The sequence below is a fragment of the Narcine bancroftii genome, chromosome 3 (genome assembly GCF_036971445.1).
Source record: "Narcine bancroftii isolate sNarBan1 chromosome 3, sNarBan1.hap1, whole genome shotgun sequence".
Taxonomy (NCBI): domain Eukaryota; kingdom Metazoa; phylum Chordata; class Chondrichthyes; order Torpediniformes; family Narcinidae; genus Narcine; species Narcine bancroftii.
The window spans coordinates 363,118,238-363,139,671 of record NC_091471.1 but is presented as its reverse complement, the minus strand read 5'-3'; the positions used below and the strand labels follow the sequence as shown (position 1 = coordinate 363,139,671).

Here is a 21,434-nt window from a genome sequence, read left to right as displayed (position 1 = left end):
TTATTTGTTGATTGGGAAGCAATATAAGACGTACAGTAAAACTCTTGCTTTAATATTTAAGCTCCTTTTGAAAAGTCTGCAGCAATGCAGAAGTGTGCCTCACGGTAGAGGACGGCCCTGCTGCACAACACGTCCCACCCCTTTTGCCCTGCGAAGCCGGCTCGCTAATCTCGGCTATGTAAAAGGACTGAGCGATCTGACTTTTCAGCTTTCAGCGCAAACACTGAATCCACCCTTTTTCTCCCACTTTTACACACAACGCGAGTAGGGCAATTACGCGACTTTTCTATTGAAAACCCCTTTAAACATGGATGAAAGAAAAATAGAGGGTTACGGGGTAGGGAGGGTTCAGTGCTTTTTTTAAAAAAGGAGCATATGGGTTAGCACAACATCGAGGGTTGAAGGGCCTGTACTGACCTCTAGGGTTCTATGAAATCTGACTTGGTTGAGCCCAGTCCATCAATGACCTCCCAAAAAGAGCAGAGACCAGCAAGTTATGATCTGTAGTATATATTAGCAGCTGGTTGTTGGAGTGATCCTGACAAAAGCATCTTCATCTTGAGAATTAGAGAGAGTTGAATATGAAAGCCATGCGCATGAGCTTGTACCAGGTTGCATGAGGTGACATTCAAGTGAAAACTATGCACATTATAGGGGCTTTTACATAGAGAAACCGCCTTATTGTCCAACTCACAATCTATGTTAAAGGGGGATTGGAAAGATGGATTCAGTGTTCATGCTGAAAGTGGATCACTGAGTCCTTTAAGTGGCGAGGGAGCTTCCCAGGGCAAAAGGGCCAGGACGTGAAGCACAGCAGCGCCACCCTCTGCTGTGATATAGAACTTACGTGGCAGGAAGTGAAATCGCTCTGAACACAATAATGGAGGCTGAACAGCAGGTACGAATTCTATCATCCAGTTCGCAGACATACTGGATGAGCCTTGCTCGTAAGAACCAGTTCGTTCCTGGGCTCGCAATGGGTTAGCTGCCAAGTTCGCAGATAGTTCATTTTAAAATTTGTCCGCTTCGGTCTCAGGCTGAGGACATCGTTGCAAACTCATCTGCCATCCCCCTTTCGAGTTGGTTTCTGCGGTTTACACAGGAGGCGGTGCGACTTTGCTCCACCTCTGACACTAGGTCCCTTGGCGGAGGAAAGACGGAGCAAAATGAACCCGCCAATCCAACTTTTCTGCTTTCGTCCAGGTAAGTGAAGCATATAAAAGCCAGAGGAAAGCTGGCTTGAGGGTTCTATGTAAAAGGGGCTTAAGAGAGTATGTGATACCTGGGAGGATAAGGTGCTCAGTCCCTGTGAGCCTGAAATGATTCCCATGGACACCTGTCACATCCCCATGTTGTTCATGAAGAGTGGTGTTAAATTAGGCAAATGGGCATCGTCAGTCAGTTATAATCGCAACAAGATGTAAACCATGTGCAGAATGAGCTGCGAGTGTGTGCATTTGGTGATTGGCCGTTAAATTACATTGTTTTGAACTTTTGCCTCAGTAAAAGCTGGTTCCTCTGTTATTTTCAGGATGGTTGTGGGGTGGAAATCTCACTGTGGGCTGCTTTTGGGCACTGAGTGATGCCATTTGAGTGAGTTTGACAAAATTGGTTGTGAACAGAAAAATGGGGATATAATATTAACAAGTAATGCTAAACACACACAGAAATGTGGAGAATTAAGTCAATATGAAGTTCAACCGCATAATTTTTTTTGGAGATGACTAAAAGAATTTTTATCACCATGTAATTAAACAATGAATTGTTTTGGCGCACTAGACATCATGAAGTAGACCTTCCCAAGGATCTGCTCTAAGTTACGTGTAATCAAAGCATCAAAAGGGAAAATGTGATTTTCACAAACATTTACACTGCTCCAGAATTTCCTCCCTCTTACTCACTTATTTATCAATCCTTACATACAAATGCATTAAATTGTGTAAGAACAGAAACATTTCAATGACTTATAAATTGACTCAAGTTCCATCCTATATCACTGCACTTTGGCCTGAGAGAGTCATCAGAAGCTTTCAGCACACGATGAAGTGAAAATGCGATGATGTCCTTTAATGACCTGTAAAGAGCAAGGAATATTTACCCTTTTGGGCAAGGCTATAATCTAAAGATAGGAAGGGGAAAACTCATTTCTGTTATACGTTAACAGATAGGCCATTTTGACTCATTTGCGCAGACTGTATACGACAAAGAACAGGTCTATGTTTGAATTACACAATTCTGGGACTTCATTATACTTGGGGATACAGGGAGTACCAGAAACTGGGGTAATTTTCATCAGTCTAATGCAATTACTGGAAGCCAGGTCAAAGGAAGGCATGGGCTTAAATCTCAGCAGACTGAGTCTAATATGTAACAGCAAATCCCATTGTAAAGATGTAATTCAGATGTAATCTGAAAAGCTATCTCAAATATTTAAACCAGGTAATTATTGCCATTGAAACTGTAGTTAATCATTTATTGCTTTTGCGTTTAAAAAGTATTTCACAAGAGTTCAAGAGGGAGGAGAAACAACATTCTCCAGGAGATCTCCTTATGATGAATAAATAACTTTTATATTTACCAGCTTCAGTCTCCAGTGACTCAGTCACGGTTACCACAGCCCTGCTCACTTGATGCGTGATTGAGATATGATCCTTCTTTAAGCGACATGAAGTCCGTATTCTTGGCTGGCTCACCTTTTGAACAAGAAATTTTTCAATTTACACCACTGACAAAATGATCCTAAATGATTCCTGTTGATCCCCCCCCCACTGCAAAATTGGACATAAAACTCCAGTGAAAACACAGAAATGCTGGAGAAACTCAGCAGGTCTCACAGGGTCCATAGGAGGAAAAGATCTATTGGCTATTTTTCGGGCCTGAGCCCTTCTTCACGGTATGGGTGAGAAGCAGGCAGGCATCTGAATTGAAAGGCTAGGGAGAACAAAAGAATGGACTGGGAGACGAGTACAGGCCATCCGACAAAAGGTGTTAATTAGATATGGATAGGAGGACTGGAGAGAGGAAGGGGGAAAATTGATGGGAGAGCGGAAGTGGGAGGAAAGGAGGCAGGGCAAGACAGGCAGAGTAAAGGAGACAGGGAAAGATGAGAGAGAGGGGACTAATTAAACTGGAGCAGGGGATGTTAATGCCATCTGATGGGAGGGTACCCAGACAGAATGTGAGGTGTGGTTCCTCCAATTTGTGGGTGGTCTCAGTCTAGTAGTGCACGAGACGTGCTGGCAAGCGAATGGAGTGGGGAATTGAAATAGGTGGTCACTGGGAGATCCACGCTCTTGCGGCATACAGAGCCAAGATGCTCATTGAAGCAATCTCCCAGTCTGTGTCCAATTTCTCCACTGTAGAAGAGAGCACAACTGGAGCACTGGATGCGATAGATGACCCCTGCAAATTCACAAGTTGCTTCACTTGGAAAGATCGATGAGGTTCTGAAAGGTGGTGAGGGAGGAGTTGTAGGCACAACACTTCACTTGCGAGTCTGCAGGGGTCATCTATTACATCCAGTGCTCCTGTTGTGGTCTCCTCTACATTGGATAAACTGGACGCAGACTGGGAGATCACTTCATGAAGCACCTTTGCCCTGTCCGCTGCAATAGTGGGGAGATCTCCCAGTAGCCATTCATTTCAATTCTCTGCCCCATTCCCTTGCCGGCTTGTCTGTCCATGATCTCATGTACTGCCAGACTGAGACCACCTGCACATTGGAGGGGCAACATCTCATATTCCATCTGGGCACCTGCCAACTGGATGGCATTAACATCGACTACTCTATTTTATGTTAAACCCCCCCCATCTTTCCTTGTATCTCCTTTAGCTCTGTCTCTCTTTCCCTCTGTCTCCCCCAGCTCTGCTTTCACAGAATCAAAAACACCCCTCCCAATTATTTCTCATGTTTCCTCTCTCCTGTCCTCCTATCTACAGTATATCTCATTAACACCTTTTGTCTCTTACCTGTACTCCTCCCCCTACCCATTCTTTCCTACTCCCTAGCCTTTTAACTCAGGGACCTGCCTGCTTTTTACTCGAAGAAAGGCTCAGGCCCGAAAAGTAGGTAAAATATCTTTACCTCCTATGGACGCTGCGAGACTAGCTGTGTTTCTCCAGCATTTCTGTGCTTTTACTACAATCACAGTGTCTGCAAACTTTTGTGTTTCGCCCCATAAAATTCTAGTGATACTGCACAGTAGATTCACACAGCTACTAAAGTTAGATTCAGCTATCCTGGTTCCATTCTGATATCTGGTGGTGCCTTTGAGGAGTTTGTTCATAATCCCTATAATCAAGTAGGTTTCTTCTGGGTAAGTCATTCAGACAGAATCAGACCAGGAGTGAGGATTTTTTCAGAGGAGAAGTTATGCTCTTCATTGTTCCATGCGGTTAACAGAACTTAACGTCATTGACTGAGTTTAGATGGCACATAATCTAACATTCTCTTGAACCAAGGAGAATTTCGATCTCCAAACACAGACACGTTCTTCAATCTGTTGATTATCAAGGATGGCAAAACTATTCTTTTTAAAAATACTACTGACCTAATCTTCAATTGATATGTAAAGCTAAAATACACACGTCTTTTGTTTGCAGTAAAGATGTACGGGAAATGGCAGCTTTAGTTAATCAGAAGCGTGAAATAAACTATGCCTTTATTCGCTGGCCCCATGAAGGCCAAGAAGAATTGTGATTGAGGTTTACTAGTTGTTGCACTCATTTGTATAGGTGGGGGGGGTGGGGGGGGGGTGGGAGGGTGGGGGATAGAGGGAGCGCAGGATCATAATCGGAAGAAGGAAGGAGAATATTCTCAAATCTGAGGTTGCCCATCAGAAAGATGATGGAAAAGAAACTGAACGAGTTTTAAATGATAACAAGGATGTAATTCATCAAAAGGCCTGTAGAATTTCATGTGTTGATTTCAATACACAAATTAGCAGCCATCCAAAGGAAGTCGATACTAATGTTTTGGGCCTGAACCCTCAACTCGATAAGTGGAGCTGAGCACTTGACCCCAGCATCTGCAGATTTCCTTGTCTAATTCCATGTGTTGATCAGTCATTTATTTCAAATCTATTTTACTGGCAGCTCCTTACTCAGTCGACCTTGGTCTGAGCAAGGACTTTTCCTTAATCAGAACAATTCTAGACCAGTCAATCTCTGCTCACACAATGAAGAATATCATCCTGATCATCAACAAGCCTGAGCAAAGATCTTGTTGATAAATAAATCACATGTAATATAAATCCTGAAGCAGACTTCTTAATTTCAACGTGTTTCCATCGGCAGCATTTTGATATATATTTTTAGCTTCTATGTTTGTGTTTGTGGTTAGTTTTGGCATCAACTGTATCATGCACTCATGTACAATTTACCACTGTTCCAGTTATAAGATCAAGATTAATGTGATCCATACTATGCCATGTTATTCTCAAGTTGCTTCTGGTTCAAAGGAGACCCAATTCACTGTTCGAACAATCTTCTTGCTTAAAATACAATGCAAGGGTTGGGGAAAATGACACCGTCCATTTACCATTTACGCAGTCACGTGATTGTAGAAATTGATTTACCGTTTAGAAACATTCTGTCGCGTTTCCTGTCCGGGCTCCATTGGCTTCCTCATCCTGCCACGTTTCCCTTTCCAGTTCTTCATCCAAAGCCAGGAAGCAGCTGTCCTTGTGGCGATTAACTGTGATCTGGGATGTAGCAAGGTCAACACGTCAAGTCACTGAAGCTATGCTAATTTTAGGGATGGCATGTGGCTTCAAAGTAATGTCCATGTAGTTGTTTTCCACTCTGGCTTTCTGGTGTTTTTGGAAGACAAACTCATTTCCACCCAGCCACCACCTCTTTTGGCAACAAGTCGAAGCTGAATTTCTAAACTTTCTGGAAGAAAGCAGTTGCTTCATAATTGCAAAATCAAAACATATGTGACTGAAGGAGGTTGCCTTTGGCTATTACAAGAAGTCTTGAGTAGAATGACTTTAGTCCTTCTAAACAGAAAGAATTGGCTAATCAATAAAAGTAAGAATTCAACATGGTAAATGATAGTATAGAGTTGTCAAAAGTTAACTGTTCCCAAAACACCAAAACACAGCGTCCAGAGAAGGTAAAGATGTATTACCAATGTTTCGGGCCCGAGCACTTCCTTGGGGAATGAGTGAAAAAAACACAGGCAGAATTAAAGGCTGAGGAAAGAAAGGGGAAAGAACAACAGACAAAAGGTGTTAATTGGATAAGAGGAAAAGTGAGGATTGATTTTGGCTCTGTGAAAGGAGACTGAGGGGAAAAGGGAAGAGAGAGAGGAAAGGAGAGAGGAGAGTAGATGGAAGCGGGAGAGTGGGTTGGAAACCGGAGAAGTCGATGTTAAGGCCATCCAGTTGGCGGGTGCTCAGACAGAAGATGAGTTGTTGTTCCTCCAATTTGCAGGTTGTCTCAATCTGGCAGTGCATGAAACCCCAGACAGTCATGTTGGCAGGGAATTGAAATGGGTGGCCACTGGGAGATGCACCCAAGTGCGGCAGATGGAGCCATGGTGCTCAATGAAGTGATTTCCCAGTATCTCCGATGTAGAGGAGATCGCAACAAAGTCACTGGATTAAGTTGATGAAAGGTATCTGTTCTCTAGGTACTTGCCCAGCAATAGTTCCTGCCTACAGCTACCCACAGATACGTCCTGAACTTGAAAAAAGCAGCATCAATTTTTTGCCATAATCAAAATATCAAATTTTGTTTGCTTGATACATGGTGCATAGTGAAAGGGTTAATGCTCATCGTGGCAATTTTATTCCAAATTCAGTTGGGAAGCATGCTGAACACGTCTTAAAAACAGCATTTGGGAGGGAAATATTCTAAACTCTGTCCCTTCTCATTTCTCAACATATGATTCTGTTCTGGAAGCTAATGACTCACCTCTGATAATCTATGGCAGCTCTCAATTGGATGAAAACCATATAATTCCCTTATAAGGAAAACGTTTTTCATCTTGGCTGTGTGGGGACTAGAGGTGCCACAAGGGTATACAGATAAAGCTGTAGTGTTTCTTATCTGCTGTTACTCCCAAGTCAAAGAATTGATACAGTTCTGCTCTGGGATTGGGTCAGTTTGGATGTTTGGATTTTCCGGATCCTTGGGCAGTACATCAGTGGCACTTACACAATGTGCACACGCTATGCGTCGCGCGCACACACACGCACACACACACGCAAAAGCCGGGAGTTTTCAAGAAGTCCGGATTCGTGGGTGGTCTGGATTTCAGGCACGAGTTTTCGAGAAGTCCAGATTCTCGTGTGATCCGGATTTTTACTGATTTCATTGGCTTTGTTCATTGCTTGAAACCAGTTATTTTATTTCCCTCCCCCAACCTTTAAAGCAAACAACTGCAGATGTTCAAAGTCAAAAACCAAAAGCACAATGCTACCAGAAACATTAACCGTTTTCAGGTGGAATAGCTGGGAGAACACGGCTCCGGAGCCGGCTGCGGATGTGAGCAGTGACATTCAGGTGGCAGCGCTGAAGGCGCCGTTCTGGCACCTGAAAGCTCCGCAGCAGGGAGAGGCGCCGCAGAGCAAACACCGGCTCCTGTCGACTGTGGCTGCAGTCCCACCCGCTTTCAGGTGCCTAGGGGGCGCACTCAGAAGCAGAGAATATACTTACCCGAGGAGGGTTGGGTAAGTACTCCTTGGGTCAAGGTTCTCCGCTTTCAGGTGCCCTCCCAATAGCCACATACGGGTATTTTAGGCGGCTTTACGTTGGGGTATTCTGGCCACCTGAAAGTGGCTATTCAGTGGGACAGTCAGCATCTGTGAGAGAAAAATTATCTGTTAATGACTTTTCATCTGAACTCTTTTCTTTTCCACTTTATATAGCATAACTCCGGGTGGGCGCCAGAACAAATGTTCAAGGATGGCATTAGGGTAACTGGGTGGGGCACAGTTAGACAGTTGTAAACTCGGTCAATGGTGGGTGGGAATGATGGTGGTGGCCAAGCGAACGTAAACCTCCTCCGACCCTCTAACATAGCAGCCAAAAAAGCTGCTCTTATTGCTAGTGCCGCTTGACACATGCTAGAGACGTGGGCGGGGGTGGGTCTGACGGCGAGCGATGGCCGCTAGAATATGGGGGCACAGCACCTCGCGGTGGGGGGGAGGGGCCATGTCGTGCGAGCGAATGAGGGGACAGCACTTCGCAAGAGGGGGCCGTGCCCGCGAAGGCCCCCCCCCCACCTTGGCGCCAACCATGTCCATCTCTCATCTTTCACCTTTGGGCATTAATAAATTATTTAGCTCTGACGTAATTGTAGAGAATCCCATTCTATCCAAAGGAGCATTGACAGCAGAGGGGACAGTCAGAGTAAAACATAGACACCGTGATTGAAGTAAAAACCCAATGCTGGAGAAAATGTAGCAGATCAAACAATGAACCTTATAACAGCAAAATTGAAGATGCCTTAACCAACGTTTCGGGCTCGAGCTTCTTCATCAAGGAATCATCAAGGAAGGGGACAGCAGGATTGTTTTCGACTATTGATCAGTGATAACATTCTCTTGTTTTAATTCACAGGCCATATCCATCCAATAGAGATCAGGGATGGAACCTGCAATTTTCTCGGTCTGCTTGTTGAAATAGTATTAGAATTCCATGCATTTGTCAGTTTTTGAAATCTATCACTTGATTTTAATATGAAAAGCAGCAGGCTTTACCAATCAACAAAATTAACCATCATATCGCAAATGCTAGATTCCATAATGTCCGAAGTCACTTTTGCAGACACTAAAAATAGTTGAATTTCAATTGTTGAGAGAAGTTTGGCATGGTACCATCAATTCATAAACCTACTTTCCTAACAATGCTGGACTTGAACTTATTTCGAGCAATTTCCTAAGGAAATTTCAGGAACCAGAATACCTTAAAGGTACAAGTCAGAAAAATCAACAGATGATTATAACCGCCCCTCTTATCGATGAAGTCCCAAGGCGAGTGTCTTTAGATTTCAACCAATCTATGTCAAAAATGAATTACTGCATTTCAGATCTATAATGGAGCATCCAAAAGTCATGTCACATTATTCCCCAACCTAATGAATCTTCAGTTAATTTTTAAACATTATCCCAGCTTACTTTAAACTTAAAGGGAAAAGCTAGCTTGACACAGTAGCAAATGGTGGATTAAGTTACACAATAAAATAGCAACTCCTTCATTTTATATGGTGAATAACTCCGCAGGTCAGTTCGTGATTTGTCAAACACTCCCTTGTACACATCAAACACCTTTACAGCATCATGAAAATGTATTTATTAATAATTTGCACCATCTTGCTGAAGTGTTACGTGTTTTGCAACATTCGGCAAAAATTAGTTGTCGATTCCAATACTTCCATGCAGGGGTATTAACTCAAATTGTAGAGTGCACGTTTAGCATGTAAGAAGCAGCAGGATCAATGCCCACATTCTCGATTTGAATTTGCGGCGGCAAGGTCAGTGTAGCAGTTGGCACAACGCAGTTACAGCGCCAGCAATCAGGATCGGGGTTCCAATCCCTCACTGTCTCTAAAGAATTTGCATGTTCTCACGTGTCTGTGTGGATTTTCCATGGGGGTTCTGGTTTCCTCCCACCGATCAAAATGTACCTGGGTTGTCGATCAATTGGGCGGCATGGGCTCATGGGCCAAAAGGGCCTGTTACCGTGCTCTATGTCTAGATTCATATGCCTTTGGACTTTAATCTTTTGCTTTAATTGGCATTCTGTGAAAGAATCATCTGAAAGCTCCTTTTGCAGTGATTCCAGTGTGTAAAGTCTTCACAAAATTTTATCTATAAAGGTAACAATGAAGCTACAATTCATTACAGTTTCTTCATTGGAGACTTTCCAGCACACAACAGGTGGCCATCTTGGTTCGGAAGTATTTTGCCTTTCCAGTGTGATATGTAAAGTTTAGATGTTAGAATTTTGTTGGGTTAGGCACTGGTGGTTCATCTGTGGTGTCATTCAGGGGAGGTCAAATATAAGCTTATCTGTGAGGAAAATGTTGTTCTGCCGCGTGCTAAAATTTCTGCAGCTGAGGTCAAGTCTGGGCTTCTTCAAATTACAGCAGAAATCCAAAAATCCGGACTACTCGGGGATTCCGTCGGTCCAGATTTTCCGGCAGCACTTTTAAAATTCAAATTTAAGAAGGAATAACGAAGAAATTAACAGGTAAATTTGATTGTTTATTCATTAGCAGGCTTCATTTATCAAAACCATCAGTTTCAAAGAAGATGGAAGTCAACACTTGACAGAAATGTAAACATAAAATGTTTGCTGTGCATCTGTGGCATTTACGAACACAAACAAAAGCCCGCTAAATTTTAAGTTTGAAAGTTTTTGAAAAGTCCGGATTCTTGGCTGGTCTGGATATCTGGCATCCAGAATTTTGGACTTCTACTGTAAGTTGAATTTATTGTAAAGGAGGCATCATGTGAGGTTATTCATTGTTCAAGTTTTTTCATTCTCCAAGTGGAATTAATGAGGTTATTCTGAAGTACATTACAATGGCTACTGCATCAAATAACTGTTTGGTTGCCTCATTATTTAATAAAATGTTCCAAAAGGGATTGTTGAAAAAGCAGGAAACCGTAGGGGAGGACTTAACACCTGTCATGGGGGAACCTGTTAGAAGTAATTATTAAATTTGTTATCGTGAGCTATTTCAAACATTTAAGGTAATCAGACCTCCTTTCCACAGAGTTCGCTGGGTGGAATGAATGAGGTGCCAGAGGAGGTGGTGGAAGTGGAGATGACAGTTACATTCAATAAATAACTAGACAGGTACATGCATAACAAAGGTTAAGGTGATTATGGGCTGAATGGAGTCAAATTAGTTTAGCATGGATAAGACAGGCCAATTCCTGGGCAGTAGATTATGACTTTATGACTGTCAACATAATTTTGCGAAAGGTAACTCATATCTGAATAATTCATCAAATTATTTTGAAGTACTGTACTGTGGATAAAGTCGAATCAGTTCCATATGTATATTATCAGAATCCACTTGAAAATATATCACATCAAAGGCTATTGCATAAAATGAAGGCTCTTGTGGAAAATGGGGGCTCTTGTTGTAGGAGGCAACATATTGGGAGAGATAGAGGATTGGCTGTGAAGAGTAGTGTGCATAGGGATCTGTTCTCGGGCCTCAACCTTATGCATGACCTGGTTGAAGCTACAAGTGTTAAATTTGCTGATGTCACAGAAGTAGGAAACTAAGATGATAAGAGGACTTAAGAAGGCTATAAATGGATATTAAGCCTGCAGGGGAAAAAAAATCTCAGGGTTGTATGTGATGTCATGCATGTGCTCTGACATTGAATCCGAAATCTGAATCTTAAGTGGGCAAAGATCAGGCAAATAGAATACAATGATGGAAAATCATCTGTGTGTTTGACAAAAGGTTAGTTTGCAGGCAGTACAAGCAATTATGTAGTTTTGATAGTTTATTTGTATGGGGAAATGAAGGTAAAAGCAGGCAGGTTATGCTTCAGTTATACAAGGGGACCTGTAAAAACACACCTGGAGTGCTGTGTAAAGCAATCGTCTTTTTATTTAGGGAAGAATTCAAAACAGTTCAGAAAAGCTTTATGAGACTGAAACTGGAATAGGCAGTTTATCTTATTTGGAAAAGTTGGATGGTCTCAGCTTGCATCTCCTAAAATTTAGATCCTTTCAGATCTTTACAGTTTGGATCTGGAAAGGATGTTCCTTTCATGGGAGAATTTATAACAAGGTGCCACTGTTCAGAAATAAGTGGAGTCCAATTAAATCAGAGATTTTTTTCCCCTCTCAGGGACATATGGGTCTCTGGAACTGTCTTCCCCAAAGAGCAGTAGAAGTAGAGACTGAATATTTTTAAGGCTGAGTTAGATATATTCTTGATAAGCAAGAGGATGAATCAGAATTTATTGTCATGCACATGTCACAAAATTCGTTGTTTAGCAGTCACAGGTGCAAATATTACTATTAATGACATTTTAAAAAATAAATTAGTGCAAAAAGAAGAGAAAGTAAGGTAGTGTTCATTGTCCATTCAGAAATCTGATGGCAGAGAGGAAGAAGCTGTTATTGTACCGTTGGGTGTTCATCTTCAAGTTCCTGTACCTTTTTCCCCCGATGGTAGCAGTTTGAAGAAGGCATGGCCTGGGTGGTGGGGGTCCTTGAGGAGAGAGGCTGCTTTCTTAAGATACCGCCTCTTGTAGAGGTATGGAGTGGAGACTGATGTCCATGATGGCACTGGCTGTGTTCTCAACTCTCTGTAGTCTTTTACTGTCCAGTCTATTAGCATCTCCATACCAGTCAATGACGCAACCAGTCAGAATGCTCTCCACGGTACACCTGTAGAAAATTGCAAGCATCTTTAGTGACATACCAAATCTCCTCAAAGAAACAGATATGGGACACACACCCAGGTGTGATCAGCCTGTGGTAGGCCTGCCTTGGCAGAACAGCCAAAACACCCATCGATACGAAGTAATACAAATGAAGATATGTCCGATACCGGTTAAATTTCCCTCATGGTCATCCTCTATTATTGCAATTGAAGCAACCAACTGTACTGACTTGATGAGTCCATGTTTGGCGTGTAAGTGCATCCGTGCGAGTATTCCAGTATTGCAGATGTGTGTCCATGGCTGAAGACATTTATTTATGTGTGTGTGTGTGTGTGTGTGTGTGTGTGTGTGTGTGTGTGTGTGTGTGTGTGTGTGTGTGTGTGTGTGTGTGTGTATGCACGCGCGTGTGAGTGCGTGTGTTTGTGGATGCGAGGGTGTGTGTTTGTGTGTGTGTGTGTGTGCATGTGCGCGCGTGTGAGTGCGTGTGTTTGTGGGTGCGCGGGTGTGTGTGTGTGTGTGTGTGTGTGTGTGTGTGTGTGTGTGTGCGCGTGCATTTACAGCTGTCCTCGGTCTCAAAAATGATTTTCATGTTTCATTCTCCACGTCCATTTGGCATTATGCATTTTCATTAACTTTGGCCACATAAAGTTGATAGTCTGGGCTGAAGTTTCATCAGAAGAGAGAGAATCTCTTATTAGAAAACAAAATGCATGCAGTATCAACAACACTGAGAAACCATTTTAAAAAGCCTCTAATTTAAATTGACTAAATTGTAGCTCATAGAAATTTAAAATGTGGGTGATGTATTTAATTCGGCTCCAAAATAGTTGAGACACTGAAAAACAATAAAATGCATTTTTTCGCCGTAGCAACAAGGATAACAAACAATGTCATTGTGGCTGCTACTGCAGACCCCTCCCTCCTTGCAGCAGATTTGCAGGAAGCAGGCAAAATAAAAGTGTCAAAGTTTCCAAGACTTTTCCCAAATATAGTCATATCCAAACTTACACAGTATTTTATTTGACCCCACCCTATTGTCATTGCAAGTAAAAAACATCCCCGCTCTTTATCCTGGTCAGACTCAACTTTTAGTTCTTTTAAATCTTTCCATTTAAAGCATACTACTCTGGAATATTCTAAAGAGACCTTTAATACATCTTCCTTTAATAAACGTGTGCTTGCTGCTGTACAAGCTGGTAGAAATAGAGACTTTTCCTTCACTCTGTCAAAGGCAATATCATTATGTGAGTGTTGTTCAGCCGATCTCTTCTCTGCAGTCAATTGCAAAGTTTTCAATTGTGTTGAATTTTCCCTCACAAAAGCCTTTCCAATGTGTCTATTCTGATATTAGTCAGGTTCACAGTCTGGGTTGAGTATAAATGACTTCAAATACTTACCCATTTCTCTTTTAAAAGTGAGTTTTATTCTGCCAACATCACTGTTTCTAGGACAACATTCCATGCTAACAAGTTCCCTTATCTCTCTCTTCATTATTTTTGGTGATAGAGACAAAATATCTGTCCATGGCCATCAATTAACTTTAGAAATAGTTTTCCCAGATTTATTTTACCCCCAAATTCTTTGTTGTTATCAAACACTCTAAAAGAGATGTGTCTTGCTACTAAAGATTCCAGATTACGCTTCGGTTCTGGCTAAAACAGTTGTCCGCAATATGCCCGCAATGTCCACAAAGGTATCCCATGAGGCATCTCGTCATTTTATCAAAGCAGAACTTCATGCATGGTAGCATGCAAGCTGATGTCTGATAGGTGGCAGAGTGAGAATAGGGTGGAAGGTTCTTTGAGAACGGGGAAGGGTGCAGGCTCGTCCTGGTCACACCAAACTTTATAACACAAATAAATATGCGGCACTTTATTGGAGGTCCTGCCAATGGCGATTTCAGTATCACTGATTAGAGTCTCACAGCACTGGTTCAATGCTCATCTTTCTGATTGATGGCTTATATTTTCCAAAGCAGATTGCTGGCTATTAGCTATTCATGCCTTTGATATCTTGGGCCTCCAAGCATGTGTAGTCAATGGAAAAATCCAAGATATCCTTGGGGTCGGACGTCAGGAGGTCCAACCAACTGTCCCACTGCAGGATTGATCATTGTGGCCAGTGGTGGATGAATGAGATCCCGAAGGAAAGATCTGCATACCCCTTACCTTTGTAATGCAAGGCCCTGTTGAAAGTTCTGCCCTGAAGCAGTGTTAACTCTGCTTCCCTCTTCACAGATATTGCCTGACTTGTTGAGTACTTTTAGCATTTTCTGTTTATTGCCAAATCTTCAGTAGCAGAACTATTTTAAACTAATGCAATGGTAGGATAGAATTCTTTGAATTGCCAACCAGTTGACAATGGATGGAACCCCCTCAACCCTAATGTGTTTCTTTGAGGCTTCTGCTGGTGCCCAACAGATGGCTATCTGATAGATCATCTCCCCCTCAAGGCGTCACTCAGAGCCTGGATCTACTAAAGACTTGAGAGCATGTTCATGTAAGTGAATAGCAGCCTATTTTCTGTACAAATCAGTTTGAATTGAAACAGCAAAGGGACTCAGGTATATTACTCAGACTGCTTTATTCAAACTGCTGCATTTCAAGTCCAGTTTATTGCCATCTATTTTCACAAAGTAAAACATGCAGACACACAACCAGACATAAACACACATACAGACAAACAATGCATATGCAGGACATGTATTAATTTATATAAATAAACATTGTTTGTACATATGTGAGTCTTGGATGGTTAGTGCGAGCAGTTCCTTTGGTTATTCAGTATTCTCACTGCCTGTGGGAAGAAACTGTTCCTCAGCTTAGCGGTTCTGGCTCTGATATTCCTGTATCTCTCTCTCTCTCCCGACGGGAGCAGCTGAAAGATGCTGTGTGATGGGTGGAAGAGGTCCTCAATGATTTTGCATGCCCTCTTTGCAAGGTTCCCGGTTGATCACATCGATGGTGGGGGGTGGGAGAGGGAGACTCTAGTGATCCTCCCTGCTACCCTTATGGTCCTGTGGATTGACCTCCGATCCATTTCTCTGCAGCAGGCTGCGATGCAGCTGGCCGGGACACTCTCGACAAAACTCCTGTAGAAGATTGACATAATGGTGGCTGGTAGCCTTGCCTGCTTCAGTCGTCCCAGGAAGTGCTGTCGCTGTTATATACATTATTTCTTGTTAAAAATGACATTGAACTAAAAGAAGTTACATGGCAGTAAGAGCTCAGAAGATCTGAAGAGATGTTGTCTTTCACACACAGTGGAAATTCTACACTTCGCCATGGGCGAGTTGTAAGAGGGAGCTGTTTTGGTCAAATTAGCCTCTGGCTGAGCAGGCACTGGTATTATTGCTGCACTTAAGAATAATGTTGGATAAAGGAGAATTAGATACAATGTTAAGGAAAGATTTATTTCGTTGACATATTTTGGCTGGTCAATTCCTTTCTCCTTTTGCACTAATTCCATACAAAACACGAACATCATTATTCATTGGAGAAGGATGGGTGGGAGCCATCCCAGACATTGTCACTGAGCCAGCTACTTATAAGTGTGAAAGAGACTGGATGGATGTCATGCTCCGCTATTCCCCTCCTTGGAGGAAGACCCTCAGGCAATCAAGGCGCAAAGCTTGATGGGGAAAAGCCACGCTTTAGCACAATACCTCACTGAGTGCCATAAAGTTCAGCTACTGAATATATAGTTTGAATGCAATTGGTTTCCCATCTTGAATCAATTGACTAATAATGTGGCAATAATTTTTAATCCTCAGGATTGATTTGCATCTTAAAGAGAACCGCAGAACCCTACAGCACAGAAAAAAGCCACTCGTCCCATCTAGTCAATGCTCAACTATCATTCTGCCTACTCCCATCAACCTGCAAATATAGTTTTACCAAAATATTTTACACAAGTTCAACATAACATCCAAACTCCTGTTCTCAATTCTTTGATTTATGAAGACCAATATTCCAAAAGCTCTCTTTACAACTCTATGTACTTGTAATGCCACTCTCAAGAAATGATGCATTTGTATTTCCAGATCCCTCTGTTCTGCTGTACTCTGTAGTTCCCTACCATTTACTGTGCAATTCTTATCCTGGTTTGTCTGGCTAAAGTGCAACACCTCACACTTGTTCGCATTAAATTTCATCTGCTAGCCCATTTTTCCAGATGCCACTGAAAGCTTTGAAAGCCTTTTTAGCTGTCCATGACATGCCCAATTAATTGGGCGGCACGATTATCATGGCACATTGTTATTACAGCGCTGGCTACCCGGGTTCGAATCTGGCGCTGTCTGTAAGGAGTTTGTATGTTCTCCCCATGTCTGTGTGGGCTTTTTCCGGGTGTTTCGGTTTCCTCCCACTTTTCAAAACATTCTGGGTTGTAGGTTATTTTGGGTGTAATTGTGTGGCACAGGTTTAAATGGCTGGAATCGGCTTCTACTGTGCTATAAATATATATTTAAATTAATGATATATGCAAATTTGCTGATCCAATTTACCACATTATCAATGAGATCGTTGATATGGATAATAAACAACAATGGATCCACCACTGATCCCAGAATCACATCACCAGTCACAATTCTCCACTTAGAGAGGCAATCATCTATTACCACTCCGTAGCTTCTGCAAAGCTAATTTCTTATACAATTTACTGAATTCCGAGCAATTGAACCTTTTTTGACCGACCGCCCATACAGAATCTTGTCAAAGGGCTTACTAAAGACCATGTAGACAACATCCACTGCCTTTCCTTCATCAACATTCCTGGTAACCTCCCTGAAAAACTATATGATTGGTTAGACATGACCAACCAAGCACAAAGCCATGATGAGTCTGACTGAGAACTTGTACATCCAGTCCCTTCGAATGCCTTCTAGTCTCTTACTCACTACTGATGCCAAGCTCACCTGTGTATAATTACCTGGATTATTCTTAGATCCTTTTTTAAAATAAATGAATAGTTGAAAAGGTCATCTGAAGAATTAATGATTCATCTTTATACAATTCCAAGTTCAAAGATGAGAACAAGATCGTGCAATAATAGCAGCCTAGAATATCTCAGGACAGATCCAAAACTGGATCCCTCTGGCTGTCTCCTGCTCCGATTTTCACCCACTTTCAGAATTAGAATCATATATCGAGATACAAATTTTTAATCCTCCATCTTGGGGCCCTTTAGCATAAACAAGGACTAGAAACAATACAAACAGTTAGAATTGAAATCCTATTAGAATAAGTCATAAAGTTTGATGATATTAAAGAATTCATTACATTCACAATCCATTTTTCCTTCACCAGATCGTTCTGTGCATAATAATGCAATTGATGCCTATCCACAGTTACCTACTGTGCATCACAAAGCTCAGTCTTCAGTCCCGTTTATGTAAACATTACCTGTTCTGATAACATAAACCTCTACCTTTTGATCACAACCATGAACCTAGATTGTTCTACCTGACACCAGCTCCCGAATGAGCTGAAATTTTCAAGAAGCGAAAGCAATCCGATTGGATCATGTCAAACCTTTGACTCCAGCTCTACACATCTGCTCAACTGCTTCACCAGGCTGAAATGGATGGTATTCTGCTTGAGGCTGTTACTGTATCTGCCCATTTCCATATCCAGTCAGTAACCATGACTGTTGACACTGCTGTACTCTGGTCTATATTTTATCACGTCTTCACTGTTGAAACCATCAGATGAATCTTCATACCTTAAGAAATAATTTCCCCAATTCTCTTCTTGGGAGACTGCCCTTCTCCACATTTTAAAAATTTTCAGCTCAGTGTCAATGCACAAAAGATCACAAACTAACCTTAATGAAGATTGACTGCAGAAGAGTTGGCTGTAGGTCGGGCATTACCAGAAGTAACAACAGATTTGGAGACCTGCAGACTAGTGTGGACAGAGGAGGTCCAGGGGTGGCACGGTTAGTGTAGCAGTTAGAGCAAAGCTGTTACAATGTCGGCATCCGGGATTCGAATCTGACACTGTCTGTGAGGAGTTGGTATGTTCTTCCCATATCTGTGTAGGTTTTCTCTGGTTGCTCCGGTTTCCTCCTACCATTCAAAACAGTCAAAGTTGTGGGTTAACTGGGCGGCACGGGCTCATGGGCCAGAAGGGCCTTTCTCGTCTGTATGTCTTAAAAAAAAAACTCAATTCTGAAATCAAGGACCTTCTTCAACTTTTCAGCTCTCAAATTCATTGACCAGACTTTGTCTTTATTTTTAATCACTCAATTCGCCAGCTGATATGGAGGATTAATCTATTGTCAGGGCTCCTTGCCTTTTACCCTCTCTCCAGGGTCACTCTCCATTTCTATATCACACACCATCAAGACACGTTTTCCAAAAACAGTGTCCTTCATTTCAAAATCCTAAAATTCCATCTCCAACTCCAACTGTGGTTTTGTTCACTCTTTTTCAGCCTCTAAGCTTTCCAGTCTTTTGCTTAACATTCAAATTTCCCTTTGTAACAAGTTGGAGATATTACTCAACATAGTTTGCTGCTGTTATCTGCAAATGGCAAAGTTCCAAACTTTCCTGAAGCATTTACCAAACCAGTTATCACATTCACCCATCACAATGCAATCCCTGGTTTTAAATTGCGCCCCACCATATCCCCATTCAATTCATAGTCAATTCAGAAAGTCCTGATTTCTTGCCGTGCAAGCAGTTATGATTCAACTGATGCTGAAACATCGATCGATTGTCAGTGTTACTAAACTACCAGAGTGGGAATTGCTCATGTCCATCAGAAAATGATTCTCTCCTTCCCATTTCCTTTCTTAATGATTTCTTTAAGATTCAATCCTTATAAGGCAAGATGGCAGCACTGATGTGAAAGAGCAGCGACTGGGCAGTTTCCTATGGCACAGTCAGTTACATAGACAGCTGGGAACCACTTACCAGATGCGTGCAGAACCACTGAGGGCTGAGCCTGGTAATTCATAAACTGCATAGCTGAGATTCCTGAAGAAGTTTCAGAGGGAGATGAAGTAATACACTTCCTTATAAATTACTGCTGTGCTATTTTCTTCTGTGGTCATCAGGGCAAGAGCTGGAAAATTAAACATTTTCCTTTACGGGAAATAAGGCAAATAGATACTTGGTGGCTGGAGGCCCCTCAGCCCACACCAGTCTGTCGGTCTCCAAATCTGCTGTAACTTCTGGTAATACCCGAAGCGACAGTCAACATTCCTGCAGTCAATCTTCATTCAGAGACTCCTGGTGAGAAGAGTAAATGTGGTTATCGAATTTGAATGATCCCTTCATGAAAAATCAGAAACATTGCCCGCGATGTAGTGATAAAATGAAAAACAATTTTTTTTCAAGAACTGCAGTAAAACAGAAAACACCAGAAATACCCAGATCAAGTTCCATCTGCGGAAAGAGAAACAAGATTTCAGTTGAAGATCCTTCATCTGAACTGGGAAGGAGAGAAACCTTTAAGCTGGTCTCCCTTGTTTTACCCTCCCTGAGACATCACCCCTCTCCATTATCTCTGCAATTTAACAACTAATTTTGTCACCTCCCCAGTTCTGACCTGAAACATTCCTACCAATGGGGCTTGATCTCCTGAACATGCCCAGCATTTTCTGCTTTTATTATGGTGATGGGACAAAGATGATCTTTGAAACATAAAATTACAAAGCATGCAATTTTTAAAATCAAATGAAGAAACACAAAAACAGTTAACCATGATATGTATTTTAGGAAGTCAACGAATCACTTAGTTACATATATGTTAGTGGAATTTCACCTGTAACTCCATCCCTTCCATAGATGAAGCACTGAGGACATCAATGAATTATAGCCACAAGCCTTCAGTCATGAACTTCATGACATGTCTGTCTTGTTCACTCTGCTACAGCTTTGGTAATACTATAGTTCACAATACCATAAAAATAAAACTCATGACTTAAAGCAAAGCCTTTGTTATAGAACTTTACATCTACTCACGATACATAAATAATTTTTTTTAGGGAATCCCTGGATCACAGGAGAGCAAGGTAAAGCCACAGTGTATACTCAGAACTACTCAGCTGGTCCTGCAGCATCTGTGAAGGAGGAAAGTTAATATTTCATGTCAATGATACCTCATCATGAGCCAAAAATCTCAATTGCAATTTTCTCTCTCCACAGATCCTGCCAGATGTGATAGGCTTTTGCTGCTTTAAGTTAATTTAAAGAAACAGAGGGTAACAGGCCCTTCTGGCCCATACCTAAATACACCCATGTGACCAATCAACCTACTATCCTTGAAACATGGGAGGAAACTGAAGCACCCAGAGGAGAACATATAACCTCATTACAAACTGCAGTGGATTCAAACTTGGGTTGCAAGCCTTGTGCTAACCATTACACTAATCCTTACGCTCATTTGAATCCAGATTTTCAACACCAGCTGTATTTTACTTTTGGAATAATAATTAATTTCTTCTACCTTTACTCATGTCCTATTGTCCGAAGTTGCAGCGAAAAAGTGAACATCAGTCTTCACGTGATAATTGAATTGGCTCGACCATTTTGTCTCCAGCTGTTCCACACTTCAACAATAGATCACTAGACTAACCATGAAGAATGCAATTGGCATCTCATGAATATCAACCCAGAATATGGAAATGAGTAAACACGGGGAAAATTAGTCTGAAAAAAAAAATCATGATATAATTAACTTCAGACACATAGAACTTTTTATACCATAAATTGGAATATATTCATTATAACTTGTTCATTTGTAATTGTTGATTTTAAATTGGTAAATTGCTGAGTCTTGGATTATAAATGTCGAGACATGAGTTCAAATCCTATCAGAGGAGCTTGGGAATCAAATTCAAGGAGTAAAAAGACCAACATTAGTAAAGTTAACTGTGGGAGGAGGAAACGCCCCTTGTCTCTGGAGTTGAACATCCATTCAAGTAAGTACAATTCTGAAGGGGCTTGTAAGGGTAAAATGATGTGAGGTTACTTTCCCTTGTGTGGAGAAACACACAATTATGAATGGAGTCTCAAGAAATTTAAAATTGAGTCAAGGAGATTTCTCCTTTCAGTATGTT

General features: G+C 41.7%; 1 long non-coding RNA gene across 2 annotated transcripts; it reads right to left on the bottom strand.

Moving 5' to 3' along the window:
* Nucleotides 1-1,703: 1,703 nt before the first annotated feature.
* LOC138756639 (uncharacterized) lies at nucleotides 1,704-21,026 on the bottom strand. 2 transcript variants are annotated; one of them, XR_011353216.1, is made up of 7 exons: nucleotides 20,822-21,026; nucleotides 19,285-19,602; nucleotides 18,192-18,435; nucleotides 12,139-12,372; nucleotides 7,663-7,808; nucleotides 2,579-2,693; nucleotides 1,704-2,074 (listed from the first exon to the last, which is right to left on the bottom strand). It is a non-coding gene; the product is annotated as an uncharacterized lncRNA (long non-coding RNA). The 2 variants fall into 2 exon arrangements; XR_011353215.1 differs by lacking the exons at nucleotides 1,704-2,074; nucleotides 2,579-2,693; nucleotides 7,663-7,808 and having other exon boundaries at nucleotides 11,494-12,372.
* Nucleotides 21,027-21,434: the final 408 nt, after the last annotated feature.